The sequence below is a fragment of the Sander lucioperca genome, chromosome 16, assembly GCF_008315115.2.
Source record: "Sander lucioperca isolate FBNREF2018 chromosome 16, SLUC_FBN_1.2, whole genome shotgun sequence".
Taxonomy (NCBI): domain Eukaryota; kingdom Metazoa; phylum Chordata; class Actinopteri; order Perciformes; family Percidae; genus Sander; species Sander lucioperca.
Genome location: NC_050188.1, coordinates 10,610,872 through 10,631,370, shown reverse-complemented (window position 1 = coordinate 10,631,370; position 20,499 = coordinate 10,610,872). Strand labels below are relative to the sequence as shown.

At 40.0% G+C, this 20,499-nt stretch overlaps 1 protein-coding gene and 1 long non-coding RNA gene across 2 annotated transcripts in view; one reads left to right on the top strand and one right to left on the bottom strand.

Moving 5' to 3' along the window:
• Positions 1-20,499, bottom strand: part of col9a2 (procollagen, type IX, alpha 2) — a 148,380-nt gene that overhangs the window by 115,855 nt on the left and 12,026 nt on the right. The gene's annotated exons all lie outside the window — the stretch shown is intronic.
• LOC118493409 lies at positions 1,167-19,897 on the top strand. Its single transcript, XR_004895359.1, has 3 exons — positions 1,167-1,177; positions 6,367-6,371; positions 19,761-19,897. It is a non-coding gene; the product is annotated as an uncharacterized LOC118493409 (long non-coding RNA).

The following is a 20,499-nucleotide window of genomic DNA, read 5'->3' as shown; positions in this document are numbered from 1 at the left end:
CTGCGATATTTAGCATTTTTATTATTATCGGGTCATTTTTTGAAATCTGCAAATATAAAAAAATATTATATATTTATAAAATAAATAAATAAAAGAATGTGCTACTTTGGCTCTGATGGATCCAAAATGGCAATTGGTGCAAGCTTCTCCTTTTCATTTCGTTTATTTTGTAATGGTAGCTGGGCCTGTATGAGACACGCTTTGTTGAGGAGAGGGCAGCGGAGCCGAATGATTAACACAGCTACCACAGTGTCATAAGACAGTGGGTCTGAGCTGTGCTCCAGCCTTGGTTTTCCTCCTCTTCCCTTTGCTCTAGCTCGGGAGAGGAACTCACATGTGACGGAAGATGATGTGAGACTTACGTTTGATAATTCTTCGGATTGTACATACTTGCTATACACACCTCACTGAGATCCGAACTCAATGCGAGGGCACCTTGGCATGTGGTCTGGCTAATCGGATCCCAATGTGAGAAAGATCTGGGGTCTCATTTATAAACGTGGCATACGCACAAAACGGGGCTGAAAATGTGCGTACGCCACCTCTCACGCAAAGGTTGTGATTTATGAAAAACTTGACGGGAGAATGTGCGGTCCTCCACGCAAACTCTGACCCATGCATACGCACATTTTTGGAGACAATGGGAATTGGCGACGCAGATGGTGAGGTGGTGGACTGAAGTCAGACTGCAGAAAGTAAATGTGGGAATAACGATTACTCGTAATATTTTCAAGTATTGATGCCTCACGCACATTTTTTCACTCCATATCATCCACCTTACCATGAAGATTAAATCCAGCAGTGTTATTTGCGCTTGTACTGAGTGATAATTGTTCCATAAACACCTTGTAAAATCCAACTCAAATCTTTAATAAAAATTCGTTATTAATGTTTAATCGGCGCTGTCTCACCGTCACATTGTCCGCTACGGAGTGCAGGAGGAGGAGATGGCCCGACTGCATGGAATACAGGATATCATCAAATACCCTACCATTAGATAACGGCAGAACACAGTGTAAATAACTAAATATCTGTCTTTATAACTGCGCATATATCATCAAATGTCAAAGTCTGGAAATACAGCCGTTAAGCTCTCGCGCAATCGTTATACTTAATGTCCTTGTTATCAGTCCAACTTTAATACTGTCCGTGACAAAACCTGCATGAAGAAAAGTGTGTTTGGCTATTAGACTTTCGTCTTCAAATTGTATCTCGGGGTGGGGGATACCACTAGTTGATGCTGTGATTTTGGCAAGATGTTAACAATCACAAATTGTTGTAAACATATAAATACTGCGGTGAACCCATGCGTAATGCTGCATGATGGCACTGCTGGCCCTGCAGGAGGACTACGCTAATGGAAGAATCAGAAGAAAAAGAGGCTTCAGGGACCATGACGATGACTGGCTAATATGCCGATTTAAATTCCCTAAAGCTGTGCTCTTGGATCTATGTACTGAATTGGGTCCAGTAGAGAGCATTCATGAGATGCTTTGCATTGACTATTTATGGTTAAAAATGGGCAGGATAAGAGGCTGATTCACATAAAGGGAACACTGCTTACAGATGTGCATACGCACGGTTTTATAAATCTGAAATATTTTTGGCGTACGTCATTTTTGGCTTTTGGGCATACATACACTTTTAGTAAGGATCCTACGCACAGTTTTATAAACAAGACCCCTGATCTTGGAGCTTACAGACTTGAAAGTCCCTCACTCGCTATCCCTCGGAATGCAACCGAATGTGTGTGTGAATAGGGTGAATGGTGCCTGTTGGGCACTTTGAGTAGGCCTAGTCTAGAAAAGTGCTAGATAAATACAGTCCATTTGCAGTCCATTTACTTAGACTTTTAGTTTCGTAATTATTTAACTTGGAACTTGGATCATAGCGTTTGTGTTTTTTGTGTTTTATTGCTGTTTAAATGTAGGCTAATAAATGGCTATTTAAAACATATGTCCGGTAGTTGTTCTGGCCGGAATTCTGGAAGATTAAGAGCCATATTGCCTGTCAAAAAAAAAAAAAATCTACCAGTAGCTGACTAAAAGTCGCTCAAAAATATATCAACCAGATGTAAGTCTACTGGGACTGGACAATGTAAGATAGATGTGACCCACAAGGTAAAGGTTGATGAGGAGAATCATATAAGAGAGACTTCATGCAGGATAGTAAGACTGTAGCATATCTGTACCATCCCATAACTACTGGAACATTTGGAATCAATAGCAAACTACCTATTTTATAGTGGGGGCATTTGTGTTTGTGTGTAACTTGCAGCTACAAAAGCATGCATGTTTGCATATGTAGCTGGGTTGGGATACTGATCTGCAGACAGATTGAAAACATGTCCTTATTTTGCATCCATGCATCCATCAGCCTCCAGCTCCCATGTAAGATTATTCCTCTGTCGCCTCCTCTCTGCCCTAGGTTCAGGTGGAATAATGGAGGATGGAGGAGTACACCATTCCAGTCATTCAATTACACACCCTGGACATGATGCCCCACGAATCACACACACACACACACACACACACACAGTCCCTCTCTCTCAATCCCCCACTCTCTCTCTCTCTTTTTCCTCTTATTGTTGTAATGGAACTCTGTAAATAGGGCCATTTCGAGTTGAACAAGCTTCAGGATGAATTACACTATATAAGCTCCATGAGTCAAGGCAGCAGCGTAATGGATTTTTCCTCTTTCCATCTTTTCCCCCTGCCTCAATACAACATTATGTATTCTGCCAACCAATGCATGTAGTATATGAAGTGGCTAGTTAAGGTGCAGGAACGAAGGATTAGATAAAAAAAAAAAAAGAGGTCCATTGCTTTGAAGGCTAATAAACTCAGTGTTTCTGTTGGGCAGAGGAGAGATAACTTTGTCCTTGGCTCGCTCATAACCTCATCAGAATCGCTCAATGAATCACAGAGCACCATAACTCATGGCGGGGGCAGCTGTGATACAGTTAAGAAATACCCTTGGTGGAGAGCGGGTAGCTGCATCTTGGGTGGAACTGAGTAAAGAAAACATGTTGGAAAGCACATGAAACACAAGCACGCACCTGCATTTGTTTCTTTTATAAATTGGTTGTTCCAAATCTATCTGTGATACGGAAATACACAGACACACACAGTCATGGGATACATGAATTGCTCCAATTTAATACGAATGGGTGGTGAACAGATACAAAGTTGATTCTCCTACTATATTTGCTCCAACCTTGATGGTATATTGTAGAGAGAAGAAGGTGTGATTCAAGCTTAGAACAAGATACAACATATTTTATAATTCATTCCGCCCTAAAGACTGACAGCGCTTTTTTCTTTTGGTAATTTTTCTAACTTAATCGTGTGTATAAATGTGACGCCACAAAAATAGAAACTATGAATAGCTATCGTTTTTAATTATTCTTCAAACATACATGGCTTAAAAGACACATAAAAGAGCTGACAGTTCACACTTTAACCTCTGTCACTGTGTCATTCTGCAGCCTAATTAAAAAAGCCCACAAAGACACATCCACAAACGCGCCAGTCCAAAAATTATCTTTGAGGTCCCTGTGTTTTTGTACACACTCACACTCATGCAGACACACAGGTACTGTTCCTTGTGAAGACCTTCCAGCTTAACTTGTCTCAGACAAACTCAGTAGGGTCTGGGCTGTGAGTTGTGGATGTGAACTGTGCAACAAACAGACTTACATTGTGAATTAACAGGATTAAGTGTTGTAAGAGGCTTGTCAGGTAAACCTGAACCTGCCTGCCTCAAGACTGAGGCTGACTCTGAGCCACTTTGAAGTCTCTAACTATCTCATCCATGACTGGCATATCAGAGTGCCTGTACAGCACAGCTACACTGGTTCAACACTGTGATTTGGCATGCACCAATATTCAGCACATGCAACTGTGCACGAGTGAACGCACGCACGCACGCACGCACGCACAGGGATGTTTGACACATTCACAGCTTTCGGTTTTGCAAAGCCTCGCCCAAAAACATACACTTTCACACACAATACAAAAAGGAGAAAGATAGTTGTAATAACCTCATACTATCAAAAGGCATAAAAATGAAATAAAACGTCCAAGAAAAAAAATGAAACAATAACAGTCCATCAAAGCAAAATAACTTTTTTCTCCTCTCTTGGCTCAGTAATACCTCTACAAATACAGCTCCTTCTCCCTGAGAAAATATAAAAATGCTTTGGAAGTCCATGTTTTCATTTCTCTGTAGCGGGAAAAATCTACCTTCATATTCTGACTAATAAGACATTAGAAACTTCAGTCCGATCACTGTCAAACTTTAAACTTCGGACTCTAAGTCCAAATCAAACACAACACATCTTCCATCAGTTGATTTAAATCAGGTTAGCTGATGGAATGATGTAACCTAGAAAACTCTTGTGTCTGCCTTTAATCTCCGAAGCATGAACACTGGGTTGTAGCAGGCTGGTAGTTGTGGTTCTAGAGGCAAAGGGAACCACATGCTGCTAAATGAAAACTAAACTTTAGGGGTCCTGTGTCACATTTTTAAGAAGAACTCGACCATTTTCCTCAATTTTACTGAAAGTAGTTTAAATCTCCCACAGTAGTGATGTGTACAAACTGTTGTCAACAGCCCATCAGCCTAATTGAAATTACTTTTCCCTCATGCACTACTATAAACACAGTTTAAGACAAGCAAATAACTGCTAGACCAACTGGCTTTGATGTGAAAACATCATAATTGAGTCAATGTCAATGTGTAATTTGCAAACAATTATGATTTAATCTTTCAAATTCCCATGTATGACCCTGTTTACCTATTCAATTCACTGCTAAAGTCAATATTGCATTTTTAGAATTACACTGAATGACTGGTGCTTCAGGACAAACATCAGTATTTGGAATACTTTTTAGTCTTGCATTGCCAGACCTATCTCCACAGCACTGTGGAGTAAAGTCTGGCTACACCTCCGATACATTCTGTGATAGGAGGAAAAAAACACCCTGGGTTGTTTGCATTTCTTTAAACCAATCACAATCACCTTCCTGATGTAGAGACGGTGCCTCTGCAAAATAGTCTTGAGAAGGAACTTTTTTTGGCACCCCTCCAAAAAAAAACACCACATTAAATGAACACACCATACAGTTACGTGAGCTATTTAAATTAGCTCGATACATGGTAAAATGTAAAACGTGTGTACTTCATCCACAGCAATTCCCACCAATCGCTCCCAAAACGTCCCAGTTAGATAGTAAATGTTATAAAAATATTCTTTGTAAATTTTTACAATCATTCACCGAAAGAACCAAGCAGGCCTGCCTTTTTGCACAATTCAAATTTTCATCAAAACTTGCCATTTTCAGCGTGTACCATTAGCTTGCTAGCTCAGAGGTTGTTCTTCTTGTAAAGGGGCAAAGCCAGATGTCCAGCTTGTCAGATAAGTATATCCTGGCAATGTACTTCCATTGATCCAGACTGCTTTTTACCTAATGCTGGTTTGAGTTGCAGACACAGTCTGGTTTTCAAATATTCTTTCTCTTGGGCACTGGGTAGCTCACCTGGTAGAGCATGCGCCCATATACAGAGGCTCAGTCCTCGACCCAGTGGCCACGGGTTCAATTCTGACCTGCGGGCCTTTGCGGCACGTCATTCCCTCTCTCGCTCTCTCTCCCCTTTCATGTCTAAAGCTTTCCTGTCAAAATAAAAGGCCTAAAAATGCCCCAAGAAAATCTTAAAAAAAAAAAAAGTTGTCTCTTGAGAAAGGGTGCAAACAACAAAGTTTCTCTTACACCCTACAACTATTTAATGGGGAACCAGGACAAGAAAGATAAAGTGCATTGCTTTCCAAAAAGCAAAATTGGCATTTTCCAACTGTCTAAAAACACTACATCGTTTATAATGTCCAACTGTTGTGAGAACAGTAGGAGCTAGAGGGCTGGACTGGGGCTGTTTGGTGACAGGGGTACAGTAAGTAAGGTTGCCTTGCAGTGGGCGGTACACTATCACCACAAATCTCCTCAAAGCTTAAAGAGTGACACATTTGCTCCCTCTCCACTTGGATCTTCTTCTATATTATGAATACCTCACCCAGGAGAGGGAGTTGCCTTCAGTGAGGCCTGTGCACACACAGCACTTCCTCCTTTATTAACAAAGTGACTCTCAGATCGAAACTCCACATCACGTACAGAATGCCAAGAACATAGGCTGCATCAAACAATTTGATAAGGAGGAAAAGTTTCCATGTCTCGACTAAATATGTATGGGTCTACATCTTTTTTTTTTTTTTGTTTACAATATCCTCCCTTTAAAGTTATATTTGTATGATGTCCCCTTTTTTCACTTGTGCGATGCATTAGGTGAAATTATTTTTACCCTACCTTTGAGTACCAGTTGTGCTGACACACGCTTGTATGAGTAGAAAAACGCAACCTGTATCTGACATTTACATAGAATATGTGCATATCTGCAATGAAATGGTAACATGTGGGGACATCTAATTTAATGGATTAACGGGGGTCTGGTTTGTATAATCAAATGTACTTGAGAACACCATCTTTTGTGTGGAAATATAACTTCTAAACCTTCCTGAAATAACCACAGTCAGAGCAGGGCAGTTGGCAGGTCGCTGCATTAACACTGTTTTGCCATAATCTTGGGTAATTCACACAGGGAAAATTGTCACTAAATTACAACTAGCCCTCATTACAAACACCCTGTTTTGCTTTCTCTTGGGTAATTCACAGAGAGCAAAAGTGTTCACTAAATTACAACTACCCCCCATTTTGAGGGATTTCAAGTCTGAATATTGAAGCTAAAAATATCTCAAATGCTACCATTGGCCATAACCATTGAAACCAGCAGTAGTATTCTGCAGCAGACTGCAGTAGTTGCTATGGAAGCATTCTACATGTCTGCAGTGAGAATAAAACTAAACTCATCTGATTTTCTTAACCCTTCAAATGAGTGCCTTTTGCTGAATTTACATCACGTACATCACCACTTCACTTGTGACTGAACCTTATTATTTATTCCTCCCTTGCATAGTTAAAACCTGGATGTAAACAGGTTATTTCTAACAAAGAGTCACTTACCGTGGTGACAAAGGAGGTATGGAATTTTTTTCCAAATTCTGTATTTTCTTTTCTGAATTCTGTGTTTAGTCTGTGCTTATAATTTTGTAAATATCAATGAATTTAATGCAGGGCTACTATAGTAAACTAAATCAATAATAAGCAGTAACAAATATTTTTTGGTGATTAAAGCAAAATAAAAACTATAACTAAACTTTTCTGAAAAAAACAAACTAAAACTAGCAAACACTCTAAACTAATTTAAACTAAAATAAAATGAAAAAAAAAAAAAATCTAATTTGAAATTAAAAACTTGTATAACCTTGGTTTGATCTAACACAAAATTGCCCTATTTTGTTATATAACAAATAATTCCATCCTTTGGTAAAATAAAGGTGGAAGTCCCAAGGTGGCGTAGGTGATAAGTTGGCTCGGTCACATCTGTTTACCTTATGGTCACACCACTGTAAATGCTGTCCTGTCAGGTGTCAGCAGTCAACACTATAATGTCTCCTTTGATAGCATCCAACATGATTAAGAGATATCTAACACAGAAATTGGTGCAGCAGCATTTTCTGACTACTGTGACTGAGGGCTGATTTACCTTTTAAGGACATTATGGAATTAAAATATGAATAAGAAAGCAACATGAACAGTTTGAAGTGGGAGATAAACCTTGGCCCATGCTCGCATGACAGCTGAGATGCCAGCAGAGCTATTAACAACATTTAAGCTCATTAAGGCCCTATAGTTACCCAATTAAAATGAATGATTGCTTGAGAAAATACAGTGAAGAACTATGTACACCACTCAGAGCTCAGTAAATGCAGGTTATATTTTCAGTTTCCTGCACTCCCTTACAATTCCCAAATTTAATTTAGATGCGATAAGTGAGCTAAATGCAAGAATATCATTACCAGAGGTTCTCGCAGAGCAAGGAGTTCCCAGGTGGTGCTGCAGTTGATCTACAGGGCACAAAGTTTAACAACCCAAGGGAAATAATGTGGCATCTCTGCTACAGAGAATGTTAAAAGAATAAATAAAAAGACCAATAAGGCCTATATACTTCATATAATCTTGTGATTCTTCTTTAAAAAGCCAAAAACTGCTCTGCTTCAAGCACATGAAGCTGTTGTTGAACAGTGAATTTAAGTCCATGTTGTAATTACGTTCCAATCAGTTTGCCGTGATCAACAATGTCAGCTACTAGTTAGAGATGCTATCCTGTCCAAATCCCAGTGTTTCCCATACATTGATTTTTTTGTGGTGGCCCGCCAATTTCAACATTGACCGCCACATATTGATTTTCTATATTCTATTTAATTTAATTCAATTCAATTTTATTTATAGTATCAAATCATAACAAGAGTTATCTCAAGACACTTTACAGATAGAGTAGGTCTAGACCACACTCTATAAAATACAAGGACCCAACAATTCTAGTAAATCCCCCAAGAGCAAGCATTTAGTGCGGCAGTGGCGAGGAAAAACTCCCTTTTAGGAAGAAACCTCGGACAGACCCAGGCTCTTGGTAGGCGGTGTCTGACGGTGCCGGTTGGGGGTGTGATGAATAGTGGCAATAACAGTGACTAGAAATAGTAGTTGTAGTAGTTCATGGCATAGCAGGGCACTGCAGGGCGTTACAGGACGTAGCAGGGCACAACAGAGCATAGCAGGACGTAGCAGGACGTAGAAGGACGTAGCAGGGCACTGCAGGGCACCGCAGAGTGCAGCAGGGTGTAATAGCGCATAGCAGGGCGTGCATCAGGACCACGGCGACAGCTGCAACCATGATTTTGGTGCCACCCTAATCCAAGGAAACATGCTGGGCGAAAAAAAACATAAGGACTCCGGGGAATAAGCTCCCCAGACCTAGGTTAGTAACAAGCATTTCTGGGACATGGATGCACACAAATGGAAAGAGAGAGGAGAGAGAAGCTCAGTGTGTCAAAGGAAGTCCCCCCGGCAGTCTGAAACTATAACAGCATAATTAAGAGAGACAGGTTAAGGAGAGGAGCCTGGTCGGGCTAGAACTCTCCCCAACCGGATCGGGCTATACTGGCCTGCCTCCCTCTACTTTGATTATATTATTGATTATATGGTAGATGAATCTGACGAGAAGCAGGTGGGCCGGACTAGGCGGACGCTGCAACTCCTCACTCCCTAACTATAAGCTTTATTGAAGAGGAGTTTTAAGTTTACTCTTAAATGTGGTGATGATGTCTGCCTCCCGAACCCAGACTGGGAGCTGGTTCCACAGGAGAGGAGCCTGATAGCTGAAGGCTCTGGCTCTCATTCTACTTTTAGAGACTCTAGGAACCACAAGTAACTCTGCATTCTGGGAGCGCAGTGCTCTAGTGGGACAATAAGGTACTATGAACTCTTCAAGATATGATGGTGCTTACTTACTATTTAAAATGGGTTAAAATCCTATATTATTGTAGAGCTACTTGCAGACCATTGATTTGCTCAGTCCCTCCTTGCCCCGCTCTCTGTCTGAGAGTCGGTTTCTCTCTGCCGTTGTCTTTCCCATAGAACCTAATGTTAGCTAGGATAGCTGACATTAGCAAACAATAGCGCTAGTTCCAGCAGACCTCTGCCGGACCAGCATAACGTCAGTTAAGTTTTTAACCAGCCCGGTTTCAATGTAAAAAACAATGGCAGAGAGAAACAGACTTAACTTGCTATTGGGGAGTTCCAGGTGATGCCAGGCTTCGAAGTGGGCTGTGGGTCCAGAGGACTGACATTCCAGATTAGATGTAATGTCCCCTCCACACCAACACAGTGACAGAAAGTTGAAACAAAAAAAAGATTGAAAAAGAAAACTGACACTGAATAAAGAGTGACACAAAGAAAACAAAGATTGTCATTGGAAAAACGCATCAGAATGCAAAACATATAGAAATAAATTAAGGAATATAAAATTATAAAAAAATATTTAAATCATGTTTTTCATTTTTCAGTGCCAATGTTTACTTTTTTTAATGCCAACATACATACATACGTACATGACAACCTCTGCACAAATTTGTCAGTTAACTATGTCTATCTATGTTCTTAAGACACCGCTGTCAATCTTGGATTCCGTGGGAAACACTAATTCCCATCAGTTTAACTAAATCTGAGAGCTCTTCTAAATTTGGTGTGGTCATGCTGATGGCATTTTGATTTCTCTCTGAGGTCTATTAGAAGTTAAAAGTCGGAACCACTATGAGGAACACTATAAATTGGCAGGTGGGTTGATTCATGCCTCTAGGCATCTGTGATGTCAATGGTAGGCTGTATTAATGCAATAAAAATGGTCACCTTGCCTAGTTTTTCAGACACTTTTTCTTCTAGTGCTACCATCTGGCTGATCAATGTAATTTTTATTACCTGAGGAGTGGGGGAGATTTAAAACTAATCCACAGAATGTGATTTCCCTTGGACCTGCTGTCTTAGGAGGTGCAGATAATTTTACAACAGAATAAAAAAAACATTAAAGAGTTTCTGTATCTTGAGGGATACAGTCATTTAACAGGCTGTAGGGGGAGGAGCTATGGGGGGAGGGGCATTATGTGGTTGCAGTTGATGAGAAACACTGATGGGGTGATGGGTCATGTAATCAGGTCATTTATGCCACTTTATGCCACCATTCCAAACATTTGTATCAAAATCCAAAATGGTAGCATATGTGGACAAAGACACTGGCCATGAGGTAAGAGTTGTTATATTTTTCACGATTATGATATTTTAGAGTGATTTTCTTTTAGAAAATAGTTTTTTAAGGATAGTTTTACATGTTCTTGTGGATATATTTAAAATTATCTTCCCACAACTTTGATAATCAGGCATTGAATGCCTGTATCTTGGGGGATACACTGCCCATATAAGGCTATTTAACAGGGCTGATCACTCACAGATATACTTATGTTTTGAGGCCTGTTCTCTACAGATATTGAATAGGATAAAGGTGTGCAAGGATTACTCTTTATTTTACTCTCAAATGTGTATTATTGTGTGAATTGAATTCACCAGTGTACACGTTTTCAGGGAATTTCTGTCAGCCATTTCTACAGTACAAGAAACAGCTTCCATTGCCCATAGAATATATATGGTGTGGGGCACCACAGGGAAGATGGGAGAATTAAAAAAAAAAAACAGGAAAAAGGTGTTCTAAAAATCGGCACATGAACTGTTTAAAAAGTTATGAAATGTTAAATGTATATCCTACATGGGCAATGCATCTTGGGAGATAAAGTTCTGTTTTTTCCAATTTTTTCTAATGTTGTATGGATAACATAAAATGAATTAACTGTTTATGAAATGTTTTAAAAGTTGGCATATGAACTATAATAAAATGAATACAATACAAAATGTTGCATGCTAAATGGGCAATGTATCTCGGGAGATACAGAGTGTAACTTAGAAAATAAAGATCATATTTTTAAAAAAAAAAACATGAACTTGTGTCATTTTAGTCTAGATACATTAAAAAAATAATAATTTTTCCATCAAATTTATTTTTAAGGGTTAAAGGTCCCATGGCATGAGAAATTCACTTTATGAGGTTTTTCAACATTAATATGAGTTCCCCCAGCCTGCCTATGGTCCCCCAGTGGCTAGAAATGGTGATAGATGTAAACTAAGCTCTGGGTATCCTGCTCTGCCTTTGAGAAAATGAAAGATCAGATGGGCCAATCTGGAATCTGCTCCTTATGAGGTCATAAGGAGGAGGTTACCTCCCCTTTCTCTGCTTTGCCCGCCCAGAGAATTTGGCCCGCCCATGAGAAAGAGAGAGACATCATGGTTTGAAAACAAGCGAAGCATGGCAGTTGGCTTGACCCTCTGAAAACGACAACAACTCTGTTTGACTGAGACCCTAACATTGACGGTGGGAAGTATATATAATATCTAACTAAAGGATAAGGGTAAGAGAAGAAGATTAATATTGGTGCAATATTGATTTACAACTAAGTTTATTTGACCCCAAGGACCAATTACAGACATAGCCATTGTGCGTAGGACGTAGTGACCTTAAATACAGCTCATATCAATGTTTTATTTAGCCAGGTTTCTTTTTTATCAATTCAAAAGTTACAACTTATTTTATCATCTGGCTGCGGTTCAATGTAGTGCTGAAGCACAGCGTGAGCCTTTACAACTTTAAACACCTAAAAACTGTGAATTCCCACATCCGTTCTTAAGTGTGCGCCCTCGCAGCAGGCTGGATATTTTCTAATTCTGTTCAACTGTATTATACAGCCTCAAACTGCTTGTCCCAGCCATACATTACAATTTAAAGTAAGAGAATATATCGGAAACATCGTGTCTCAGCCGTGAGAGGAAATTACAATTTCACTCCTTTTTCTGTTCCAGCCTCATTTGTTAGCAGAGCTCTCATACTGCAGCTGTCAGAAGATCAGGTGTCGACTAAGGTTCCTCTTAAAAGAAGGGATGATATACCCATTATTATGATGGGCCATGCAAGCAAGCCATAATTCATTCTGAGCCTCTAATGTATTTTCACTTCTACTTTTCAATAGTGTGTCCAATACTTGATCCTATACAAACACAAGTAGGTAGAATACAGTCTGTTATGTGTGATAAGTGATTACCTACATCCAGAGTGCTGTTGTGTCCTGGAATAGTTTTTTCAATCGCAGTAGCCCAACATGAAAATACATATGGAGTTGACAAGGTAAATATTTTCTGATCTGGTTTTATCCTGCCAACTAGGGCTGAACGATTAATTGCATTTTCGATAATATCGCGATATGTTAAAACGCGATTTCCTAATCGCAAAGGCTGCGATTTGGTCACATGACTCACGAGAGCAATCAGTCTGCACTCCGTAGAGAAAGCATCAACTAGCATGCTAACGCTACACTGTACCTTGAGTCATTCAAACAACTCTGAGTTGTAGTTTAAAGCAGCCATATTATGCTAATTTTCAGGTTCATAATTGTATTTTAAGGTTGTACCAGAATAGGTTTACATGGTTTAATTTTCAAAAAACACCATATTTTTGTTGTACTGCAGTGCTCTCTCTCACTGCTGCAGATCCTCTTTTCACCTGGTCTCTGTTTTAGCTACAGAGTGAGACCTCTTTTCTTCTTCTTCTGTACTATCTTTGATTGCACTGCACATGCCCAGTAGCTCAGATGTAGATCATGTCAGCTAGCTAGCTCCATAGACAGTAAAAGAAAGGCTGTTTCTACAACTTCGGTCAGTTACAAGGCAGGATTAGCTGGGAGACTTCTAAATGAAGGCGCACATGGAAGTAGTTCTTTTGTAGATTATGGTGAACTTGTGTGTGTTGTAGCAGTGCTTTGCTACTGAGAACGAGGTAGCATGCTAGCGTTACGATGCTAGCGTTAGCATTAGCGTTAGCATGCTAACACTACGAGCTAATGGTTGCGGTTAGCCTGCTCGTTTCGGCTTGTGACGTCACAAGCCGTGCCGATTTTGAACAGCTCACCCAGAGACTGAAGGCAGGACACATTCAGAAACCGTATCTCACTCTAAACAGCATGGATGGATTTTTTTCAAGTTTGTATGTGTGTGGAAGCACCAGAGACACAAAATAACACCCCAAATCCCAGAAAAAGTGATTTTTTCATAATATGGGCACTTTAAAACTTTTACAGCCATTTTAATAAAATGAAGGGTTTTATTCGGGCTTGAGTCTATACATGCAGTTAATGGATACAGGCACACAGAACTCAAGGCTCGGTTGGCAACGATTAGCTCTGATTAGCGGTTAGCTCCGTTGTAAAGATATGAGTGGAGGAGCTGCCACTGAGAGGGGTAACAATCAGACTCCGATAAATGACGTTTGGGGAGCTTTCACAGCAGCGCGGCCGCGGTGTTTCAACGGTTTTATTAGAACAGTTAATCCCACGGCAAGAACGCCAGCAACTAGCTAACGTAACGATAGCCTCTCTGAACAAGTGCACACGGCAGCACGCAACTTCACGAGGGGGAGGGGCTGGAGGCAGCTCCTCTCTGTGCACTGTAAAAAATTGTGTGTGTGTGTGTGTGTGTATATATACTATATTTTTACTTATTTAACTGTCTAGTGTGTAATTGTGTGTTCATACTATACATTATTATATTATTCTTTGTTGAATAATACAGAAGACAAAGAGCTTAAAAAAATAATCAAATCGAAATCGCAATATTTGGGGGAAAAAAATCGCAATTAGATTATTTTCAAAAATCGTTCAGCCCTACTGCCAACCATTTTCTTCATAAGTATTACCTACTTATTAGTGACTCGTTTTGGCATTGTATTTTTATGGAAATAAATTACAAGCACATCAGAATGTGATAATAATAACTTTATAATGGGTTTATTTTGTATAGCCCCTTTTACAGAACACAGTCACAAAGTGCTTCACAAGAGTAAAATATTTAAAAATACCCAAAAACTGTAAAAACAAGCAATAAAAAAAAGAAAAGAAATAAAAACATTAAAACTTAAAAACAAAATAAAAAAATGAGACAAAAGGCCACACCTGCTTTTTAACTGTAAAACACTGAATATCGTTGAATTTGCCAAAATGTGGATGCAATTTATATCTAGAAGGCCACTCAGAGAATGCAGACCTCCACCAAGACATGCCCTATCCCCGATTATTCCGACACTACATGAATGCAGCCCAAGCGGCCTATCTCGCAATGTTAACAAAAGGGATATCCGATACCAGACATTTAGTAGTCGACACCACGATTCTCGAGACCACGGTAAAAAAACAAAAACAAAACATGAAATCCCATGTACTACTCAGGGTTCGTACACCTTTTCCAAGGTCAAATTCAAGCACTTTTCAAGCACTTTCAAGGTCAATTTTAAAGCTTTTTCCAGCACCTTACACCACACACCATTTTGACCATACATAGTCAAAATTATTATTTAGTGTTTTTGTCACATTAAAAAGACATACTGCTATAAACATCCAAAACTGTGTTTCGTAATAGCAGAAGGATCAGATATTTAAGCAAAACACAAGTTTTATTTTTCAAAACGTATCACTGTCTAAGTAGACTTTGCTTGCTATCTAACCTGCCTGAGTCAATGTAAAAACAATTATTCCAAACAAAATCACTCGACAGGTTCACTTTCAATTAATTTATTGAAAATATAAAAAATGCAAACATTCGTCTTTGAGGTAGACAGTCAGTCAGATTCAGCTCATTGACCTTTTTTAACAATATTGTGCAAATCAAAACAACTTGAGTTGTCAAACACACAGAATTAACACAAAATAGTGCAAAAGTATATATGGCCAAAAGTGCTACATGTGCTTTATAAAGATTAGGCCAAAAGTTGCATTTTATGTATATGGTCTATAACCTCAAAGTGCATATTTAACTTAATTTAACATAATGAACTCATCAAGATGTGTAAATGTAAACAAATCAACTTAAAGTTGACTTCAGTGGACTTTATCCACTCCTGAAAAACAACAAAAAAACAAACAAAGAAAATACAACACTAAATACTGAAACACTAAACAAATCAACTTAAAGTGCTATTATTATGCTGTTTGGCTTTTTCCCTTTCCTTTATTGTGTTATATATCTTTTTGCGCACATTATAAATTAGGTTTACAAAGTGAAAAAGCCCAAAGTCCACCCCAAAGGGACTTACCATCTCCAACAGAAAACACTGTTCACAAACTGCTCCAAACAGCTCTATTGTAGTCCAGCCTTTACTTCAGAGACAAACGTGGTCACTTTGTAACACACGTTATAATGCTCGCCTAGCTGCCTGCTAGCATGGCACTAAACACAGGACAGTGTACGTTAAGGCCATAGTACATTAAGGACCTATGAAGGAGTGTCTTTGAGCTCCTTCAGCTTGTCGTTTAGCTGTTTTTCTACAGCCTCCAGACTTTTTTGTTTTTCTTTTGCAGCTCTGCGAAGACCATTTGACTTTGAGATGAAGCTGAGTTTTCCAACCGATTCAGCTTTCTCTGCATTGCTATCTGCAGATTTCAGGAGGACCCTTATGTCCTCCTCCATCCTCTTCTTTTTGGCCTTGATCTCAGCTATCTCCTCCATTACTCCCTTCCTCTTCTGAGCAGTCTGCTCATCTTGTTTTTGACGTTTTTGGTCATCCAGATAGTTGTGATATTTCAGCCTGGCAGCAGCTGCAGAGAGGAGTAGCTCCTTTGTGTAGACCATGTTGAGCAGCCCTCCAATATGGTTCACATGGTCATGAATGATCCGCTGAGCAATCAGAGAATGCTCTTTCAGGTTCTCCACCATCACCTCTTTGTTAACTGAAAACCCTCTCTCAACAGAGGCTTGACCATGGGAGAGGACCAGGACGAGATTCACTACCTCCCAGAGATGGCGAAACTCTGCATTGTTTGATAAATGTTCATGGTAGAATTCATCCAACCTTCCCATCTGTGGGTTGAAATTCCTGAAGGAATCTGACGCACACATCAGATTGTGGTCATAAAAGTGGCCAAACTCCCTCAGAATGTCATCACAGCTTTGTTCTTCAATGCGGCCAGATTCCACGAGGAGTCGGAGAACAGTGCTGAGTTTTTGGACACTTGTCTCTTTGCTTTTGAGGAGCACCCTTGGATCAAGGACAGACAGGCTTCTAACAAGTGGATATTTAAGTGGTGCCTTTTCAAACAGTTTCGACACCATCTTCAGTAAAAACAGCTTGCAGTTCTGTCTAAACTCCAGCCTCAGCTTCTCGGAGGAGTTTTGTTTCATGTGCTCCTCGAGGGCTCGCTCTGTGACGAATCCGACTCTCAGTTTGGTGACATCCATGTGGTTAACTGAGTTAGCATAGTCAACTTGAAGAAGTTTTACAGGGGTAGTTGCATCCTTCATGACACTGGGCTTGACAAACTTCTCCATTAGACTCCTCAGCATATTTGTGAGATCACCGCACATAAACGGCAGCATGGGTTTGTCCGTCTGGTAGAACTTCAAAAATGGTGTGATTTCCCTAGCTACCATTAGAAAGAAGTTCAGCTTTGCTGGGAAGAGGGCATCTTGCACAATCATGTCAGCCGTTTTGAAAGACTTTGTAAGTGGCTCTGTTACAGTTTTCATTTTAGCAGCACTGATGTACATTTTCAGAGAGGGCAAAATCTGAAGGGCACGCTCAGCCACCTCCACATTTTCCAGCCACCGATGACTACAGAAGTCAAGAGGGAAGGATGTGCAACCAGTGACTTCTGTGTAGTCCTCCCTACGAGCTGGAACATCCTTGAATAGCCATTTAAGGCTTGACAGAGCATTTCCCAGCTCCCAGTCTGTGGATGCACACCCTGCTCTGAAGGAGTTGTGTAGTATATGCAATCCACAACTTCCAACATTTAACATTTTCTTGCCTGTTTGTTTGTCAATGTTCTGCTGGGCGAGTGAGAAGAGCTTCAAATTCACATTTGGGCCATCCATCGACAGCTGAATCAGGTTCTGGAAGCCTATCTCCGAACACACTTTTTCAATCTTCCCGTGCATTTGTTCTGCAGTGTGATGACCCATGAAAAATGATGTTAGGTACCTTGACTTTACTAGGTTATCATTCCAAAATCGTATGTGCATGTCAAGCTGGCTTTTCTTAATTTCCCTATTTAGACTTTCATCAAACAGAAGTACATATTCAGACTCTTTCTTGGCTTTGGCCTTCATTAGGAAAGAGAAATGAGGAGCAATCCCAAATGTGGTGAGGTATGCTGCTTTTCTCTCCCCACAAGTAAACTGCTTTGCAATGTCACTGTCAGGAAACATGGTTCTGAAAATGTCTGCTGCATTCTCACATGATTTGTAGGAATAGTGGCTGGTTACAACTTTTGTTGCCCAGCATATTTCTGCTTGAAGTGTTGGATTAGAGCTGACAAATGATTTTATGGTGCTGGTTGCCTGATGTGGATTAGAAGACTGGACTGGAAGAGTGGATGTGGATGGTAAAGGGGCTACTCCACCGGCTGCTTCCACTGTACTGTCACTGCTGGTTGTATGGATGGATGTAGCTGTGCTTTTCTTCCCAAAAAAATCACTTACTACTGGACCTGGATTCAGATGACTTTGCATCAGGTCTTGATGCTTTTTTCCTAAATAACAAAAATAGGAGGGAAATGTTGTTTTTGTATTAATTATGTTTATTCTCAATAGAATTATCAGTAAGATGCTGAAAATGATAGTGGTCAGTTAACTATGTTGCTGTAAATCCTGAATTATCACCTTTAAAATGTTTAATCTCTTCATGGTTCATAACATAACATACAGTAAAACAGCTACGGCGAGTAGCACTGAGTGGGAAGATCTGAGCCAAATGACATGCAGCTAGGTCATTCGTGTCAAATCAGACAAAATTTAGGAAAACAACTGCACCCTTAGATTTTGCTCAAAATGTATGCTACCCTTAATCCAAATCTAGGGCATGCTGCACAAACTTGTAATGGTTCAGTCATATTGACATGTTTGTCTTCCACCCTACAAAGTTTGGGCTGTCTGTCTCACGCTGTCTATCTCTCTTAACATGAATAATACTTTTCATTATATTAATGTTCAAATATTGTTTCCCAGATAATGTGATTTTCAGGCTGTCAAAGTGAAGTAATTTCAAGGACTGAAAATATGAAGACATAGGATTTGAACATAAATATTTTACAGGCCTTGCTTTTGGGACATATTCTTGATATAGACAAGTTTTGAACAAAATCTAAGACAGGTTAACAACAACCTGTAATTCAATTTTAACCCAGAAGACTCTGACAAGACAGTGCCCAGGCACCTGCCTGATAAATAGCATATCTTAATTGGAAAAAAAAAATGTATTTCATTGCCAAGACATACACATGTATCTACTGGAATAGAGCAGTGTAAATATTGCATAAGGCCATCCTCAACCTTACAGTAGGCTATTACGTAGCTAGTAATGTTCACTCAGTGTTTTGTTGTTAAACTGTGCAGTTTGAGCACTGAGCAACTGAGCAGTGACGTTAAATCACCGGTTTCAGGTATGTACGGTAACTTCTGGATGGTTTCAAGGTAACGGTAGGTAGCTAACATTAGCAGATAAGCCCGTTGAAAAAAAATATCTAGAGGAAACACTGCAATACTAACATTACATTATCACACAACGTACTCTCAGTCACTTAGCTAGCCTGCGAATTGCTAGCTAGCAGTTACTATGGTAAACAAATAGGCGCTAACGTGTAGAGTAGGATACTTCACTTGCCTTACCCTTCATGTGACTCGAGAGTGCAGACTCGCCCATTGTAAAAAGCTGCACGTCTTTTTTGCAGACTTTACAACAGGCAACTCGTGGGGTTTGTCCCCGTTTAATCCATAACTTATATTTGTCATCATCCAGCCAACGTTCATTGAAACGACAGCCTCCTGGCATGGCGCAGTAGTGGTTTCATGGGGGTCCGGCGGCAAAATTACGAATCCTACTATGGCCACGCCAAGACCCGCCCTACGAAGCAGCTCGATTGGTTGGGGTCATTTCACCTCGAGTGGTTAAGGTTAGGATAGCCGATTGGTCAGGGTATAGGACCTGAACAAATGGGGTTACGTTACCTTGCGTGGACGCCTGGCCAATAAATGCTATTGAAGGGCGGGTCTTGCGACCCGGCAGAGTCACACATGACTGGCAGATTGCAGTCACACCAAGCGAGCAGGTTTAATTTAGGCTCTCCAACATTTTATTTCTCCATTTAATAAACAAACTATTCAGTCAGATAGATATTTGTTGTGAAAGAAATACAGTTACAATTTCAAGCATTTTCAAGCATTTTATCCAAAATGCAAGCACTTTTCAAACCTTGAAAACACAACTTCAAAATTCAAGCATTTTCAAGGATTTCAAGCACCCGTACGAACCCTGACTACTTTATAACGCATACCTGCAAACTGAGAAGGGCTGAAAAAGGTGACACATTTTATTTATCTTTTACACCATTTAGCTGTCAGCATTTTAACCGTGTTTACTCCAGCTACTAGCTAACGGTAGGCTAACGTTACCTGCTGCCAAGTGTAGTGTTAACTAGCGTGACATGTGGCGATTCACATGGATGACATTTTCCCCATTCAAAACGCCGATTTTCGCCGAAAAGCGACTAGTTTGCAGGTATGATAATGTGTATTTCAGGATTAGGATAACACTCGGGGGGGAGGGGGGGGGGGTTCTTCCTAATTTATGTCCATATGATAAAACAAATGATCCAGTGTTCTCTGTATCACCGAAGCAAGACTAGTTTACTTCTTCCTTACTTTAATTCTGATGTCAGTTGATGACAGAATAACTACACATTGAGAGATAAGTTTTATATTCGTCTCTGTGCCTCCAGGGAGCCTCAACCAGGAGAATCACTGCAGCTCAGCCAGCTATCAGAGATGAGGATGACACTTCAGACACCCAAACTGATTTTGCAGTATATACACGGAGATAACATTATTGATTTCTTCAGATTTTATAACACAT